At 44.7% G+C, this 19782-nt stretch overlaps 1 long non-coding RNA gene across 1 annotated transcript in view; it reads right to left on the bottom strand.

Moving 5' to 3' along the window:
- Positions 1-534: 534 nt before the first annotated feature.
- Positions 535-19782, bottom strand: part of LOC141363413 (uncharacterized) — a 418471-nt gene continuing 399223 nt past the window's right edge. Inside the window, exon 2 of the long non-coding RNA XR_012368918.1 lies at positions 535-566. This is a non-coding gene — a long non-coding RNA (uncharacterized lncRNA). The remainder of the gene's footprint in view (positions 567-19782) is intronic.

Below are 19782 nucleotides of genomic sequence, written 5' to 3' on the forward strand. Positions count from 1 at the left end.
AGTGCCGTTAAAATTAATTTGCGTTAACGCGTTATTTACGCATTTATTTTGACAGCCCTAATTTTATGTTAAAATAGCTTTGCAGCCCTGCAACGAGATGTCAATCTTGGGTTTGAGTTTGAGATCCAGGAACATATCCTGGATGAAATTTTTATTTATCCTGGATGAACAGAGGTGGAAAGTAACGAATTACATTTACTCACGTTACTGTAATTGAGTAGTTTTTTTGTGTATTTTTACTTTTTTGAGTTTTTAAAATCTGTACTTTTACTTTTACTTAAGTATGTTTTATTTTAAGTATTGTACTTCGCTACATTTTAAATCATATCCGTTACTGAGTAAAAAATATTTTAAAAAGCAAAGTGATAAAGACGCGAAACGGATGTAAATGGGCGGGGCTCGGGGGAACGCGCAAAAAGAACCATGGAGACGGACGAGACAGGCGCGCGCTAATGCAGACCCGCCTCAGTTCAAATCTTATGAAAGAAACCCCTGGTCATATTTAAGCGACCACTTTCCACTGACGCGAAGCAAGTGTTTCATTTCTATGAAAGGTAGGATTCATGCTCTTAAGTACGAAATTGCACGACGCGTTTTTAATACCATGCGCATTATCTTCCGAGGTCTAGCAGCTTCGCGTCAAGTCAAACAGAACTTCAAACGTCCTCGAGAATGCGCAGGTCATTAGACATTGCACAGAGAGAGAGAGAGAGACAGAGAGAGCGCGCGCGAGAAGAGAGAGAGAGAGAGAGAGAGAGAGAGAGAGAAGAATAAAGGTCATCAGGTACCCAGGTCAGGGAAGTAAGAAGATAATAAACGTGTCAAATGTATATAGACATGGCACTCATCTCATTATATGCTCATTTAAACTAGATATATAGTTTAATAAAATAATGTATGTTACCAGCAATACATCAATTACAACCTTACTATAGTGATTGTATTTACAAGCTGCTGACCACCTTCAAAAGTGCATAACTCACATGTAAAAATCATTAAACAATTCCATAATTGTTTCTTACTTTAAAAAAGCTTTTTATTTTATTAACTTTTTGTTATTGCACTTTAATTGTAAAGATGTTCCTACAATTAAAAACAACTAGTTTGAGATTTATATTACCTTGTCGTTTTTTAACTATACTAGAATCCTCCACCTCTCCCCGCTGTAAAAAAAGTAACTTTTACTCTGAGTAAAGTTAAAATGACTTACTTTTTACTTTTACTTGAGTAGATTTTTAGACAAGTAACTTTACTTTTACTTAAGTAAAATATTATTAAAGTAACTTTACTTTTACTTGAGTACAATATTTTAGTACTTTTTCCACCTCTGTGGATGAATTAAGAGATGAGTGTGAAAGGGGAAAAATATGACATTAAAAAGAAATCCAACAAGAGAAATTAAGATGTATATTAAAGAGAGAACAGTTGTGGATAAAATAAAGGAACAATGAATTAAGTGGAGTGTAAAAAAAGAGCCAATATGAAAAAAAAACGGTTGCCCCCCTTTGACTTACATTAGTCAAAGTCATGGGGGAGTAGTGTTAGGGTTACCAATATTTTTCAAAATATATTATTTTGTGTTCTGCAAAAGTCATACAAGTTTAAAATAACAAGTAGTGGAGTAAAAGATGACAGAATTTTCATTTTGAGGTGAACAACTACTTTGATATCAGTGTAAAGTGTTCTCAGTTTAACTCAGTGGAACATTGTTATTTTAATGAGCACTATTACAAAGTTAATCTGGCAAAAATAATACCACTTATTACATAAATGTTTATCATGTTTTAGCTATTAAGTGTATTTTTGACACATGCTTGGGTGTCTTTGGGCTAAGCCCCGGATATCCACTGACCCTAGAACCGCCCCTGTTCTCAACCACCACCAATAAAGTTTAAACATTATTCTTTAGAAAAAAACGGCGTTTAAACCCGTGGAGCGAACAAGAAAACATATGCTTACATGCTCATTCGGCATGTGATATCTTTTTTATTTAGTTTTACAGTTTTAAAAGTGGCAAAAAAGATCTTAAAATCTAATGAATACTGTTCTCTGTAAAATATATATAACTGCAGATGACAGCAGATTTGATTCAGTTCACCTACTAAGAAATTGGAGAAGTGATGATTTGTGATTGATTGGGGCTAATAGAATGACTGCCACACTCAAAATACACCAAACCAAATAAGCACTTAAACTAAAGCAAGTCATGACCATAACTTTATTGTGTATATAAATATATTATTGTTTATAGTTTATAGTTAAATATCAAACATCACGCAGGCTTCTACTACTTACAAACATGGACACGCGGGTGAAGGTTAATAAATCTGCCGTTTTCTGAGGGTATCTGCGTGCGTGGGATCCGGGCAGGTCTGCTTTTACTCCAGACCTTGACGCTTTGTGTGTTCGACTTTATACGGTGCGGTGCTGACTGATCGGCGTATGACATCAGAGTACCGCGAGAGCAAAGATAAAGTCGGACAATTTTGTAACATTTCGACTTGCTCTTGCGGTACTTTGATGTCTTCGCTGCCGAACTGTCTGCGCAGCGCCACATAGAAATGCCCTTTGACTCTTTACAGCAAAGTACCAGCATGAGAAGTGGTGGCACGCAAAAGAAAGTGAAGGTACGCAAAAATATAAAGTGTCAGTACTGCGAGCACCTGTTTAGTTATTTACATCGTGTGTTGCTCTTCACCATTGTGCAGCCGCGCACTCCCTCTGTAGTTGTAGCTCGCGCTCCGGCTTCTGTAAACAATGGCCGTTTCTCAATACCAAGTACGCCAAGTTCGGGCTTGCATCCTTCTTAGTTCGGACATGCAAGTAACTTAACTTTACCATCAGTTAAAAGGATAACAAATAACAGACTTCATATGAATAATAAAGATAAATAAATTGATGAGACAAAAAAATGCCTGATAGATAAGGAAATATTTTATGTTTGATCAGACACCAAAGGGCAGAGCTACGAAGCCCGCCTGGTCACCCCTTGGAAAAAAGAAAACAAGAACCTTAAGACATCAGAGTACCGTGAGAACGATTTAAAACCAACCTCCTCCGCTTTATTTCTCGTGGTAGTCTGATGTCACCTGCTTGTCGGCTCTTGCGGCGCTGCGTAAAGTTGACCACATCTAAAAAACTTACTGCTAAACTCGACGGAAATGCTCTGTGTAAGCATGCACCTCCTTTATTAATTGTATAGCAGGAAAAGTTATATATCTTACTTCTTAGCGTGAGAAATAGCTTACAAGGTTTGGCGTGTGAGCGTGTGAACTGACAGAAATGCGTGTGTCTCATGTTCGGCGAATGCGTGGGACTTGAGAGCCCAGGTTATATCAACATATGTCAAATTAAGTAACCCGATATACACTTAATTTTATAAGTTATAAACATTCAATTGAAATAACTTACAGCATATGTAGTAGATTTGCTTAAATAGCATTTAAACAAAGGAACGTCTCGGTTACGGATGTAACCCTCGTTCCCTGAAGGAGGGAACGGAGACGTCACGTCGTGACCGACGAATTGGGAACTCGCTTAGAGAGACCAATCTGCTTCGTATACTACTAAAACGCCAATGAACTTGGCATTGAGATATTTGCATAATGCTGGCGCCGCCCCGCCAGGTGCGTATATAAGGCGCACGTGCAAATAGGGAAATCAGCTTCTGTTCGCTAAGAAAGCCGGAAGGTGACCGGCCTAAACAGCAGGTGGCAGCACCTGTGGCGACGGGACGTGACGTCTCCGTTCCCTCCTTCAGGGAACGAGGGTTACATCCGTAACCGAGACGTTCCCTTTCAGTTGGTCACTACGACGTCACGTCGTGACCGACGAATTGGGAATCCCTACCAAAACGCCACTAGGGGCTGACCTCTTCCAGTGTCTGCGTAAAGCCCTCCGGTTCCACTTAAGGATAAGGAGAATTAGGTTTTAAGGCAGAAGGCCGGGCACTAGATGTTCCTTTAACCCACAGTAGTGCCAGCGACTGGGAAGCGCCCTATCTGAGCGGTATAGGGACGCTGCGGAAGCCACCGCCCCGTTAAGGGCTATTGGTGGGCGAAAGTCAACCGTAGTTGAGGTCTAAATGACAGCCGTGGCTGTGTAAGCAAAGCAGTGCTCTGCTAAGGGAAACGTGGGCTGGTAGGATTAACCCCACGGAATAATACTCACAAAGGAACCCGTTGGGACACAATGTGGGGCCCTGGCCAAACACGTAGGTTCGTAAGAATACAGCTAGTGAAAGGCTGACAGCCAATGCTCCGCAACAAAGGCTGTCAAGGCAGTGGAGAGAGCAAATCAAACCATTACGCATTTTTGCTCTGTTAGCCTTCCATACTGAAACTCAATTTGGAGCCTCAGTCGGAGGCTGGAAGCCGACTTGCGAGTCTGCCCTCCGTGTCCTCCCTGGTGAGGACAGAACACGAGAGGATACAGGCTCGATACGAACATTGTAAAATCTAATGAACGTATTAGGTGTCGCCCAACCAGCAGCTCTACAGATGTCTGTCAGCGAGGAACCACGAGCTAATGCCCAAGATGAGGCAACACTCCGAGTGGAGTGCGCTCTCAAATTAAGAGGCAAGGAATGCCCTGCAAATTATAAACCAGGGCGATAGTATCAACTATCCAATGAGACATCCTCTGCTTAGTGACAGCTTTCCCTTTCTGCTGGCCACCATAACAAACAAAGAGCTGGTCTGAGGTCCTGAAGCTTTGCGTGCGGACCACGTAGAATCGCAGTGCGCGTACGGGGCACAACAAAGCCTCGGTTGGGTTTGCCTGCTCCAAAGGCAACGCTTGCAAGCTCACCACCTTATCTCTGAAGGGAGTGGTGGGAACTTTGGGCACGTAGCCTGGTCTGGGTCTTCAGTGAGACAGCAGGACCAAACTAAAGGCACGAATCGTCAACAGAGAATGCATGTAAATCTCCTACTCTCTTCATGGAGGCCAATGCTAGCAGGGTCAGAGTTTTCATTGATAAAAACTTCAGACTCGCAAACTGCAAAGGCTAAATCGGAGACCTGAAGGCTTCAGCACCATGGACAGGTCTCAGGAAAAAAGAGGGAGGGCGCGAGGGGTTTAGCCTGCGAGCGCCTCTTTAAAATGTAATAATTAAATCATGCTGGCCAACTGATCTGCCGTAGATAAGTGAGTGATGAGCAGAAATAGCGGCGATATCAATTTTAATGGCGGAGGGACAGCCTACCATCTAACCCATGTTAAAGATATAAAAGCATAATGTTAAAGGGCATTCTCTGGGTCCTCGCGTTGCGAAGAGCACCGGGTGACGAAAAGGTTTCATTAAGCGCGTAAGCCCGTCCTGTGGACGGTGCTCGAACCGCGTCGATGGTGTTAGATACCGCTTGCGATAAATCACCTAAACCTTGCGCGCGCTCAACGACCGTACATGGATATCCACAGGTCGGGGCGCGAGTGCCAAATGTGCCCCTTCCTAAGAAAGAAAGTCCTTCCTCAGGGGAATCCGCCAGGGAGGGCTGTCGCGAGGAGCATTAACTATGAAAACCAATTCTTGGTCGTCCAGTACGGACGATTAATAAAAGGCTCTCCTCGTCCTGCCTGACTTTGCACAGTGTCTGCGCAATAAAGCTCACTGGAAGGAATGCGTATTTACGCACCCCCCGCGGTCAGCTGTGTGCCAACGCATCCACGCCGAGGCTGCCCTCGGTTAGTGAATAAAATAGGCGACAGTGGGTATCGTCCGGCGACGCAAACAGATCTATCTACGCACAACCGAACTTCTTCCAAATTAGCTGGACCGTCTGGGGCTGGAGTCGCCATTCGCCGGGGCGCAGCTCGGAAGCGCGTACCGCTGTATTGAGCGATCCCGGGATGTAAATGGCACGAAGGGACCTCAGATGCTTCTGACTCCAAAGGAGGAGATGACGAGCGAGATGCGACAGGTGACGAGAGCGCAAAACCGCCTTAACGGTAAATAACGCAACAGTCGCAAAGTTATCGGTGTCGACAAATACATCCTTCCCTCGCATCTCCATAGCGGAGCGTACAAGTCCCAGATATACAGCGCACCGCTCGTGGCAGTTGGGGTGCTATGCACACCCCAGACTGCAGGCCCGTCATACGTGGCTGAACATCCCGTGCTTAGGGCATCGCATGCTACAGAATGCCAGGAGACCCCTCAGAGGCATATCTTGCTATCAGAAATGCTGGGTCTACTACGGGGAAATTTAAATGACACGCAGGTGTAGTGTTTACACAATGTATGCCGGTGCGCCACGCTCTCCTCGAGACTCGATCGTAAAGCCAACGCTGAAGCGGTCTCATATGACGCAGCTCGAGCAGTGTCACGGCTGCAGCATGCTGTCATATGTCCAGGAGCTTCTGAAATTGTATCAGAGGGACCGCGTACTTCCCTCGAATTAAACCGAGGCAAGTCAGAACTGACTCGTTGCGCGCTCTTGTAAAACACGCCAATTAGTTGATCGAGTCTAATTCCATACTGAGAATAAGGATCCTCTGCACGGGGCAAAGTTGCTCTTTCCCAGTCGATCTGATGACTTAAACGAGCGAGATGCCGAAGCATTAACTCTCTGTGTTCGCGCACGTCTGCCAAGAACGGGCTATTATAAGTCAACGTAAATAAAGCAGAATGCGAACAACGCTCTCTCTCTGATATTTTAATGCCGTGACTAGCACTTTCATGGAGACACGGAGAGAGAGAGACAGCTCGAATGGTGTACTTAATATTAATATGCCCACCCCATGACGCAGAGCGAAAAAACGGTCTAAGGCGAGGGGAGATGGACACAAAAGTACACGTCTTACAGGTCTAAAGCTGCAACCGATCTGAATATTGAAATACGAGCCTCGGCGTTATCATCCAAAAAAAGACCACCTCCGTAGAGCCGGGCGTAAATCAAATCGATCGTAACCCACCGCGTATTTTGGGTACTATGAGATAAAGGCTGGAAACCCTATCATCATCTCGGTAAGAGGGACCGGCTCGATAATCCTTCGCCAGCAGGACATCGACTTATGCACGCAGTACATGTGCATCGGATACTTTCACTATAGTGAAACGAAAGCCCGAGAATTTTGGGGTTGTGCCGGTAATTGTATTTCGTAACCGAGGCGGATCGTGCGTAAAACCCAACAAACGGGCTGGGAACTGAAGCCAAGCACCCAGGCACCGTACGAGGAGAATTAACGACACTACCGGTGTACCCGCGGCGGGGCAGCGAGGCGGGACAGGCGGGACTGCCGGTGCGTCTGCCGTGACAGCATAAGCATCTACAGTATGTGTGTGTGTGACACTGACCTGAGCCCGCTGAGGGAAACGGTCGTCTGGTCTCCTCAGCTGAGGACGCAGACTCCGACGGGTTTGCTGGTGGTCCGGTCTCCTGAGTGGAGGGCTCGGACTCCTCAGAACACCCGCTGGCGATAGAGGAGAGGTAGGGTGAGCTGGTGTGTGCCCGCTCACGGCTCTCTCGATCCTCTGGAGACCTGAAGAGGGAAGAGGAATGCACTCTGTGTGTGGTTAGTGGGCACCGGCTAAACAGCCGGTGGAACATATGCAAACCAAGAATTTTCCACCCGACCCTCTATCGGGGGAAGGAGCGAATCACCGTCTCCTGAAGAGTGATCCTCTGCCAATCCGGGCGGGGCGAGCTGCTGACGACCGGTTCCCCCGCGCTGCCGAGATGGGGTCCGAAGAGGGGAACGGAGGTGGTCGCCGCAGGACGCCGACGGCGAGAGGCAGACTGAGGAACCGGCGTGGTGGTTTTTACCAAGGGCAGCTCTCCTTCGCCGGGGCATGACCACAGAGATCGCCTCAGTCTGCGCAGCGGAGCTGTACGACTCCACGGCCTCGCCGAAGAGGCCGGTCTGTGAGACAGGAGCATTCAAGAAGTTGTTCTCGCCTGCGTCCGTCAGCCAGACACAGCCAAAGGTGGCGATCTTGAACCACTGTCGTGAACATCGCACGACTGAAGGTCGCGGCCTCCCTCGTAAATCCTTGGTGAACCCGTAGCAACGTTATTGCGTGCAGGGCTGAAGCCGCCTCTCCGCATGCCTGACGGACAGCGCCCGTAACCGGACGACTATCTATAAACACGGGAGGGAAGGGTTGGGTGGTCCCTCCAGGAACGCAGCTGCATCGCAACCCCCCGCTCCACTGAAGGGTCCCTGCCCTTAGCGGCTCCATTGGTGAGGGAGGTGAGGGGTGAAAGCTGAAGCTGAACGGCCGGATGGCCGCAAACCACGTCAGCTCTTCGTGCCGTCGGGAAGAAAGGCACAGGAGCAGAGGACCGAGAGGCCCGAGCAGCTCCGAAATACCAATCACGTGGGCGGTACGGTTCGGGCGGAGAGGGGTTAACCCCTCCAACTCTACCGTTACCGCCGCTTGAGCGGGCACGGCCGCCATCTCCGGAACGACTCCACTTCGGAGGAAAATTGGACACCCCTCTGATGCTGCAGAAGTGAACGGGACCAGAAGGAGGTCCAATGGATTCGGCAGACATCGTAGAACACGACTCTGCCGTCTCCACCGGAACCTCAACCGGCTGAGGATGAAAGGCCGGTAGGTGGAAGACGCATCCTCCGTCCTCCTCAGCGTAGTGATGCGAAGAGCGTCATGCGAGCGCTTGACAGTCGCACCATGGCGGTGTCAGCACTGCAAAGACGCGGACAGCATTCCCGTAGAAACGTCAGTCGTCTCCGCAATCCAGGAGGGTTATGCTCTCACAGAGAGAACAAAAACTCTCCACGAGCGCAGCCTCAGAGTGCTTGATGCCCAAGCATGAAGACAGCGCTCGTGACCGTAACTGGAACCCTTATACCTCTCACATCCAAGATCGCACGGACGAAAAGCAATCCTGAAAGGACGCTGATCTCCGAATATACGAGAGAGTGGCTGTCTTTAAAAAGACACAGAGCTCTCACGTATCACTCTTTTAGGGAAATCACTCTTTAGGTGCTCAGCTGATGATGCGCACAGGGAAAGGCAACGCACACACTAAACTCAAAACAAAAAATATGCAGAGCAGTGGAATACTGCGAGCGTCCGCTGTGTTAGTACTGCTTGTCAATCAACTTCAGCAACCGTTCCCAGAAGAGCAGATAGTAGCTTCTCAGTCAGATAAAGCCGGCTTTCGAAGCGAAAAAGCTGATTTCCCTATTTGCACGTGCGCCTTATATACGCACCTGGCGGGGCGGCGCCAGCATTATGCAAATATCTCAATGCCAAGTTCATTGGCGTTTTAGTAGTATTCGAAGCAGATTGGTCTCTCTAAGCGAGTTCCCAATTCGTCGGTCACGACGTGACGTCGTAGTGACCGACTGAAAGGGAACTGCAAGGGAAACCCCACACGCTGGTGAAAACTGGAAAAAAATGTTTTCTTTTGATTCCCTGAGAGAAGATCGATTAGCATTGGGGGGTGGCAAAGAATTGGCAGACCTGGGGGTTGGTGGTTTTTAATTTTTTGATTCTGTGTGAATGGTAGCTGCTAAAACTAGCAGCTTAACCATGTGCAATTAATTACATTTTGGAATTAACTTGCTTCATGTTGTTTTATTTATAAACTGTAAAAATATTTTTTGAATTTGTAAGAAAAGTTAGCATTAAATATCTTTTACAAACTCTTGGATGTTTGTAATTATCATCTTTCAGAAAAGTGGTGCTTGTATTTAGACTTGTGTTTGACGTGATTTAATCAGGAATATTACATTGGTTTCTTTTCAGTGTAGAACAGTTTGTCAACAAAATGCAAAAATATAGTATATTTATAAACATCACTAAAACAAAGTGAATTAAAATGAAAAAAGTAATAAAGTTAAAGCTGCTGATATTTTTGTTTACATTTACTAGCATTTGTGAAAATTGTTTCCTAGCTTTTCTTAAGTAGCCTAAATCCTACTCCAATTTATTTCAGTGTAGGTTTCTCATTTTTATCAGCTTTCTTTTGCTTTTCAAAGGGCCGTCTATCTTTGCTACCGCCAGTGCTTTAAGTGGGCCGGTAGGCGCCAGTACTCAGTACCGTTACTTCCAAATAGCAGCTCTTAAGCGTACCACCACCTCAGCGTGCGCCCGAACGTGCTTTTAGCGTACCGGGACGCTCATTTGCACATCTGTTTAAATCCGATGTTTAATTTAATCATTTGGCTGCACTGCTGCTTTTCAAAGCGCCCTTCACAATGCACGCTTCCTAATTCGTCCCACCGAGAGCAGAGACTACATTACCCATACACCCTTGAGTTTTACTAGTTAAAAGCGCATGCGGCTTGTTCAACTTCATGCGGCTCCGCAAGAATCGACAGCAAGAATCACCAGCCGGATGACGTCAAAGTTTCGCGATAGCGAGACGAAATATGATTTCTTGAATCATTCTTGCGGTCCTTTGACGTCAACCGGCTGTCGGTTAAGTCGAACAAGCCTAGTGTTAACAACGTGGTCTGGAGAGGTGTGTGAAACGCGCAACCTAGCTGCTCGGTTAAAATGAAAATACTATGAACACTTAATATGCCCTCCTGGTTTTAGACTCTGAGTAGTAAAAGAACAAGGTCAGAATCAGAGGACTCGCTGGCTGACATCCCACCAAACCATAATGATATCGCTGCAGGTCAGAAGCAAACTTTTTCCAATACCCTTTTTTGCGTGACAATCTCCGCTGTCGCAGCTGTCAGTTTGGTTCCTCTCGACGCAACTTCGGATTTCCTCACACGATGTACAGAGTAAAAACATTATTGAAATTGTAATATACATTTAGTTTAATTGCTAAACTACAAGTGAATTAAATTTCAATGAATTTGAACGACGCGCACAACTTATAAAAGGATTTATTATTTTACAAGGTTGTCTGTTGACTGCTGTATATAAAACCCCTTCAATATAGGTGGAGTCGAGTCAGCAAAAATAAAAAAATTAATATAGTACCGGGCACCTCTTTTGGGCCACTTAAAGACTGGCTACCGCGGTCTCACTCGCTGTAAACAAGGGTTTTATTTCAGATGCATTGAATGCGCTTGCTCGATTAAAAGCATTTTATGTGTAATTTAATCTATAGATTAAACTCGTTGCGTTTATATTTTGGGTGCATCTGTTTGCGCTTACATGATTTACTAATAATTGTATATTTTAATTGAACTGTCTTAATGGATTAAGCATACATATTTTTTCACGTTATTCCTCGAATATCCCAGGGGGCTAGATGTTTTGCCAACAGTTTGACAATTTGTTAAATGTGCACAAAATACATATGAAGGGTGATTAACAGTTGACTTCTGAAATTAAATAAAAATAACAAGATAAGAGTTTATCTTATAAGAGGTTATCTATGGAGAAATGAGTGCTTGCAGAATATGTCATCTTTTTTTGACGAATGCTTCATTCGAATCAGCATTACTTTTTTGTTTCTTCAGCTTTAAAGATGAATATTCTCCTTTAGAGATGGGCATTTTAGAGATTTTCAGCAATAGCACATTATGTTCAAATTTTTGATTATTTATATGCATTTAATAATAGGCTACCGTTAGATCATAATGTACACACCGTAAAAATGATTCAGTGGCTCTGTAAATATCTCTAAAATAAATGATTAAAGTAACTTTATTTCAGTTAATGTGATTTTTTTTTTTGTTGGACAAACCAAAATAAATTACTAAAAATAGAACAGATATTTTGAGTAAAATGTACATATTTTATTTGATGTATACCCCTAAATAATAAAAGTATTACATTTACAGATTATTTTAATCAATATATTTAAGTTTTTAAAACTGTAATAATTGCACATTTCAAATTAATATTATTTCTATTTAACATCAACTTGTGTAAAAATGTGTAAGTTTTACGCCTAACTTGAAGTATGATTTACTTATATTTTTACATTGATATTATTTGAGTAAATGTAGACAAAAAAAATAAATGAATAAAAAGTAGAACAAATGTTAATTTAAAAAAATCCCATAGCCAACGGTTTTTAATCAGCAACAAAGAAACTGCGCCTTTTGCCGATGACAAACACCTCAGAAACTCCTCAAATTTATGAATATTTACACACACAATATGATTTTATTTCCTTACTACAAAAGTATAACATATTGGACAAATTCTCAGTGAAATTTATTTAACACCATTGCATACTTTTTATCGTGTTGCATACCATGTAAAGGGAAACATGATAATATAAAAAGTAGACTATGTACAGTAATGCAGAAAAGCGCATCACAACCATCTTAAAGCTATTAAAACGTTCAGATGCAAAAATGAACTAAATGTAAAATTAGATAAACTAGTTAATGATATTGCGTAAATGCTCTCTTCAAAGGTCTTCGTGAATTATTTTGTTATAAGACTCAGTTATCATACATCACGTCTCTTCTACTGTAAGTGCACGGAAAAAAATAAGACAAATGATGCGCGTTTGAGTCGGACTTTTATGAAGAATATGTGACTTTTATGTAACTGGCAAAAGAAAACTTCGCCAACGCAATGTATAGTAGCGGAGTGGCCATCGGGAGAGTCGGGACATTATCATCAAAAACTTTTATGACAAAAATTATATTTAAATGAAATATTCTTACAGTTATTAAAAGATGCACATATTATTCCATAGCCTATTACTCCCGTTTATGAGCACGATCATCTCTTGTCTCGCTCTGTTATGTTATAGCTGTTTGATAGCTGCGCATCTCCGTCTTTCAAACAGGTATCATTTTGTGTAGTTACTCATTTAGGAAAATTAGCCATGATTTAATGATTTTATTATTATTATTTTTTTTTTTTTTGCAGATTACGATATGTATTACCCCAGTTTTACTACCAATACGAGACCGTTTTTTGTTTTTACCACGGAGGGCCGGTGGTATACGAAATTTCCCGGTAAATTTTTTGGTCCCACTCCACCCCTGGCAATGTTTGCCAAAAAGCCTGCATTTGTATGACATCAAAGTCTTTCGCCTAAACACTGATAATCCGTGTCATGTTACTTCAATATCATACAGTTTACGCTCAGCATGAAGTTGAGCGCACAAATTGCCGTCAGTATGGTCTACATGAAACACGACTGCCCTCTACAGGTTTTTTTATTTCCAGCGTCCCCCACCGAACACCCATTCTGCAGAATGCCGCAGAATTTCGGAAGTGCTCGCGGCATTCTGCTCTCAGAGACGCGCATTTTTAAAGGGCACATCTGTATGAGGATCCGGCTTACTTCATAGTCGTCATGGAGCGGCCTGATCCTTGCATGACCTTGCATGAGTTTATTAAACTTCAACGAGGTCTGCTGGAATCAACAGCACGCACCCTAATGCGTCAGGCAGTCATGGCTGTAAAACATTGCTTTAAGCATTAGATTTTTCATACTGACCTCCACGCTGGCAACTTCCTGGTGGATAAAAACAACATGCTGCTGAAGCTGATCGACTTTGGGTGCTGTGACCGATTAAGAGACACGGCCTATGCATATGAAGAGTATTTGGGTGAGTTTTTTTTCATACCATAGTGTAGTGAAGCAATCTGCTTGTAGTGACTTATTGATCATGTGACTCTATCACACAACAACTGTCTTGCTTACAGGGGCACCGGCTTATCGGCCACCTGAGGTCCGCAACAGGGGCAGATACCACGCCATGTCAAGCAGTGTCTGGTCTCTGGGAACTCTGCTCTATTATATGGTTAATGGAAACTTGCCCTTTCCCAAATATGGGCCAGTAACTGAAGGCATGATAAACCACGAGAATTACTATTTAACAAAGCGTAAGTAAACGGCACAAACACAATAGGTCAGTTAAGTCTCTGATCAAATGCACAGTATCTGTGAAAGACAGTCAGTAAACATTATCCGAGCATATGCAGGACTCAGTGCAAGGATTATCCCCCTGCCAAATTGTTTCAATATTTTTACTTTCATTGCCAAAACAAACATCCTGTAATATACCAGCAGAAAGATGTGATTCATTACTACTTAGCAGTTAGTTAAACTGACCAGTCAATGGTCATGATAGTTTTATAAAATATGGGCATATTATTAAAGAAACTCTATAAAGTCTCTGATCACATGAACTTAAGGTTACATAGTCTTTTAATTTAAAATGATCACAATAATGTTTCCACATGCCATAACAGTTTATATGAAGATCATCTTCTTTTCACTACTCACATATCTTAGAAACTTAACTTTAGTGATCAACATTAGTGCTCTTGATTAACCAGATTTATCCTAAAACATGCACAGAGATTCAGGATCTGATTGAGAAATGCCTGACCATTGATCCAGCTAAACGACCAACGCTAGACCAGATGTTAGAACATCCCTGGTTTAAAATGGGTGAAGAAGGAGGGATGGTAGGCCATTTAGTCCAACATTACTATGAAATATGAGGTATTGCAGTGGTTCCCCTGTCTGTATTTGGTATAATAACACCTGCTAAATCTGCTTCTTCTAGTCAGCCGAATTCCGTCAGATCATGGATGAACTCAGGCAGAACACTGACAAACCCAGTTAGACCATCAAGAAAGCCAGTTTCCAATAAGGAAGTCAGTAAGACCATTTAGGAAGTCAGTAAGACCATTTAGGAGGTCAGACAGACAAATTATCATTGATGTGTAAATTCTAGAGCAGTGGTCTCCAACCTTTTTGTGAGCAAGGGCTACCACAATGGATAAAACATTGTGTTGGCCCTTCTGGGGGGCTACTTTTTGTTATATTTAAGACTGGCATCACATCAGGTGAGATTGAAGTGGACTGTGTAACTTTAACGCACAGTAATTGTGTGGATTTTTGGCACCTGCAAATGTGATAACCATTTAATGAAGGTCAATAAGGTTTTAAAGTAAAATTGGGTGAATTTTAAGCATTAAAGGCGGAGTCCACAATGTTTGAAAAACGGTTTGGAAAAGGAGACGGGCCGACTACCAAAACACACTTACAGCCAATCTAATCAAATCAAATGCCGGGTTGCGTATGTGTGGGGCGGGTCTATCAACAGAAGTTCCAGATTCTATTGGGGTGGGGGGTGTTTGTTTAGGTGATTTCAAATATCAACATTTGCTTTCAAACATCATGGACTCCGCCTTTAAAGGGCTAGTTCATCCAAAAATGAAAATTCTGTCATCATTTTCTCCTCCTCATGTTGTTCTAAACCTGTATAGACGGTTTCAGCAGTAACAACATAAACACGCGGCTTTCGTGGTCATCACGTAACTAACGGTAAACTCTGCGAAGAATAAATAACAACAAAGTCCTTTTAAAGTAGTTTATTTATATAACAAACAAAATACATTATTTTCGACGAGGTATTTGTTTAAGAGTTCAGTTTCAGCAACTAGTCAGACCATTTAAGAAACAGAAATCGGAAGTAAAGTTCTGACCAGACGCTTATCGCGTCACCGCACGTGCAGTGTGTATTTTTTTCTGATATTTTGAGAAATGATGGTAAGCACACAGCTCATTACAGTAACCATTGACTTCCATTGTAGGGAAAAAACAATCATGAGCCCCATTCACTTCCATAATAGGAGAAAAGAATACTGTAGAAGTGAATGTGGCTCATGAACGGTTTAGTTACACACATTTCTCAAAATATATTCCTTTATGTTAATCAGAACAAAGACATTTATACATGTTTGTAACAAAATGAGAGTGAGAAAATGATGGTAAACTATCCCTTTAAATGATTCTTAACTCGCCCTTTGCAGCAGTTTAGATTAAGATATCTGTGATATAATGCGCTGTCATGCTAAACTCATAGAGAGAGGATGAGAGAGAGCTTTGGAATGAACAATGAATCACTGTTTGTTTGTTTGTTTGTTTGTTTGTTTTTAGGGAAAAAACAGCCAAATCTGTTAAAAGACATTGGGGAAGAAGATAAAGAGCCCCTTTGTTCACTGCTTAGGGAGGAACAAAGTGGTACCTTTCATACCCTCCCCAGAGCTGAAACCGGGGAATCCAGGGAAGGCCAATGATGATCTGGACAAATCACAGATGAAGACCAGTTCCGGGATGAAGACTGATGGTGATATTGCCCATCCCGTGGCACTAATCACCTACAAAGCTTTAAATGGCCTAGCACCCTCAAATCTTGGAGAACTACTATCAACCTGCATTAACGACGACAGTGGGGCCTCCAGCCTTAGTCAAACGGGTTGGCACGTATGGTCGGGTTGTGATTTTGGCACTTTCATGTGTCTTGTGAATACTATGCCATACAGACCCGTTTGCCACTGAACCTGCATTAACGACGACAGTGGGGCCTCCAGCCTTAGTCAAACGGGTTGGCACGTATGGTCGGGTTGCGATTTTGGCACTTTCCTGTGTCTTGTGAATACTATGCCATACAGACCCGATTGCCACTGAACCTGCATTAACGACGACAGAGGGGCCTCCAGCCTTAGTCAAACGGGTTGGCAATATGGTCGGGTTGCAATTTTGGCGCTTTCGTGTTTCTTGCGAATAGTATGCCATACAGACCCGTTTGCCACTGAACCTGCATTAACGACGACAGTGGGGCCTCCAGCCTTAGTCAAACGGGTTGGCAATATGGTCGGGTTGCAATTTTGGCGCTTTCGTGTTTCTTGCGAATAGTATGCCATACAGACCTGTTTGCCACTGAACCTGCATTAACGACGACAGTGGGGCCTCCAGCCTTAGTCAAACGGGTTGGCACGTATGGTCGGGTTGCAATTTTGGCGCTTTCGTGTATCTTGCGAATAGTATGCCATACAGACCCGTTTGCCACTGAACCTGCATTAACGACGACAGTGGGGCCTCCAGCCTTAGTCAAACGGGTTGGCAATATGGTCGGGTTGCAATTTTGGCGCTTTCGTGTTTCTTGCGAATAGTATGCCATACAGACCTGTTTGCCACTGAACCTGCATTAACGACGACAGTGGGGCCTCCAGCCTTAGTCAAACGGGTTGGCACGTATGGTCGGGTTGCGATTTTGGCGCTTTCGTGTGTCTTGTGAATATGCCATACAGACCTGTTTGCCAGTGAACCTGCATTAACGACGACAGAGGGGCCTCCAGCCTTAGTCAAACGGGTTGGCACGTATGGTCGGGTTGCGATTTTGGCGCTTTCGTGTATCTTGCGAATAGTATGCCATACAGACCCGTTTGCCACTGAACCTACATTAACGACGACAGTGGGGCCTCCAGCCTTAGTCAAACGGGTTGGCACGTATGGTCGGGTTGCGATTTTGCCGCTTTCGTGTATCTTGCGAATAGTATGCCATACAGACCCGTTTGCCAGTGAACCTGCATTAACGACGACAGTGGGGCCTCCAGCCTTAGTCAAACGGGTTGGCACGTATGGTCGGGTTGCGATTTTGGCGCTTTCGTGTATCTTGCGAATAGTGTGCCATACAGACCCGTTTGTCACTGAACCTGCATTAACGACGACAGTGGGGCCTCCAGCCTTAGTCAAACGGGTTGGCACGTATGGTCGGGTTGCGATTTTGGCGCTTTCGTGTATCTTGCGAATAGTATGCCATACAGACCCGTTTGCCACTGAACCTGCATTAACGACGACAGAGGGGCCTCCAGCCTTAGTCAAACGGGTTGGCACGTATGGTCGGGTTGCGATTTTGGCGCTTTCGTGTATCTTGCGAATAGTATGCCATACAGACCCGTTTGCCACTGAACCTGCATTAACGACGACAGAGGGGCCTCCAGCCTTAGTCAAACGGGTTGGCACGTATGGTCGGATTGCGATTTTGGCGCTTTTGTGTATCTTGCGAATAGTATGCCATACAGACCCGTTTGCCACTGAACCTGCATTAACGACGACAGAGGGGCTCCAGCCTTAGTCAAACGGGTTGGCACGTATGGTCGGGTTGTGATTTTGGCACTTTCATGTGTCTTGTGAATACTATGCCATACAGAACCGTTTGCCACTGAACCTGCATTAACGACGACAGTGGGGCCTCCAGCCTTAGTCAAACGGGTTGGCACGTATGGTCGGGTCGCGATTTTGGCGCTTTCGTGTATCTTGCGAATAGTATGCCATACAGACCCGTTTGCCACTGAACCTGCATTAACGACGACAGTGGGGCCTCCAGCTTCAGTCAAACGGGTTGGCACGTATGGTCGGGTTGCGATTATGGCACTTTCATGTGTCTTGTGAATACTATGCCATACAGACCCGTTTGCCAGTGAACCTGCATTAAGGAACGACAGAGGGGCCTCCAGCCTTAGTCAAACGGGTTGGCACGTATGGTCGGGTTGCGATTTTGGCGCTTTCGTGTATCTTGCGAATAGTATGCCATACAGACCCGTTTGCCAGTGAACCTGCATTAACGACGACAGTGGGGCCTCCAGCCTTAGTCAAACGGGTTGGCAATATGGTCGGGTTGCAATTTTGGCGCTTTCGTGTTTCTTGCGAATAGTATGCCATACAGACCCGTTTGCCACTGAACCTGCATTAACGACGACAGTGGGGCCTCCAGCCTTAGTCAAACGGGTTGGCACGTATGGTCGGGTTGCGATTTTGGCGCTTTCGTGTATCTTGCGAATAGTATGCCATACAGACCCGTTTGCCACTGAACCTGCATTAACGACGACAGAGGGGCCTCCAGCCTTAGTCAAACGGGTTGGCACGTATGGTCGGGTTGCGATTTTGGCGCTTTTGTGTATCTTGCGAATAGTATGCCATACAGACCCGTTTGCCACTGAACCTGCATTAACGACGACAGAGGGGCCTCCAGCCTTAGTCAAACGGGTTGGCACGTATGGTCGGGTTGCGATTTTGGTGCTTTCGTGTATCTTGCGAATAGTATGCCATACAGACCCGTTTGCCACTGAACCTGCATTAACGATGACAGTGGGGCCTCCAGCCTTAGTCAAACGGGTTGGCACGTATGGTCGGGTCGCGATTTTGGCGCTTTCGTGTATCTTGCAAATAGTATGCCTTACAGACCCGTTTGCCACTGAACCTGCATTAACGACGACTGTGGGGCCTCCAGCCTTAGTCAAACGGGTTGGCACATATGGTCGGGTCGCGATTTTGGCGCTTTCGTGTATATTGCGAATAGTATGCCATACAGCCCCGTTTGCCACTGAACCTGCATTAACGACGACAGTGGGGCCTCCAGCCTTAGTCAAACGGGTTGGCACGTATGGTCGGGTTGCGATTTTGGCGCTTTCATGTGTCTTGTGAATATGCCATACAGACCCGTTTTCCACTGAACCTGCATTAACGACGACAGAGGGGCCTCCAGCCTTAGTCAAACGGGTTGGCACGTATGGTTGGGTTGCGATTTTGGCGCTTTCGTGTATCTTGCGAATAGTATGCCATACAGACCCGTTTGCCACTGAACCTGCATTAACGACGACAGAGGGGCCTCCAGCCTTAGTCAAACGGGTTGGCACGTATGGTCGGGTTGCGATTTTGGCGCTTTCGTGTGTCTTGTGAATACTATGCCATAAAGACCCGTTTGCCACTGAACCTGCATTAACGACGACAGAGGGGCCTCCAGCCTTAGTCAAACGGGTTGGCACGTATGGTCGGATTGCGATTTTGGCGCTTTTGTGTATCTTGCGAATAGTATGCCATACAGACCCGTTTGCCACTGAACCTGCATTAACGACGACAGAGGGGCCTCCAGCCTTAGTCAAACGGGTTGGCACGTATGGTCGGGTTGTGATTTTGGCACTTTCATGTGTCTTGTGAATACTATGCCATACAGAACCGTTTGCCACTGAACCTGCATTAACGACGACAGTGGGGCCTCCAGCCTTAGTCAAACGGGTTGGCACGTATGGTCGGGTTGCGATTTTGGCGCTTTCGTGTATCTTGCGAATAGTATGCC

Source organism: Misgurnus anguillicaudatus, unplaced genomic scaffold (assembly GCF_027580225.2).
Source record: "Misgurnus anguillicaudatus unplaced genomic scaffold, ASM2758022v2 HiC_scaffold_34, whole genome shotgun sequence".
Lineage (NCBI taxonomy): Eukaryota > Metazoa > Chordata > Actinopteri > Cypriniformes > Cobitidae > Misgurnus > Misgurnus anguillicaudatus.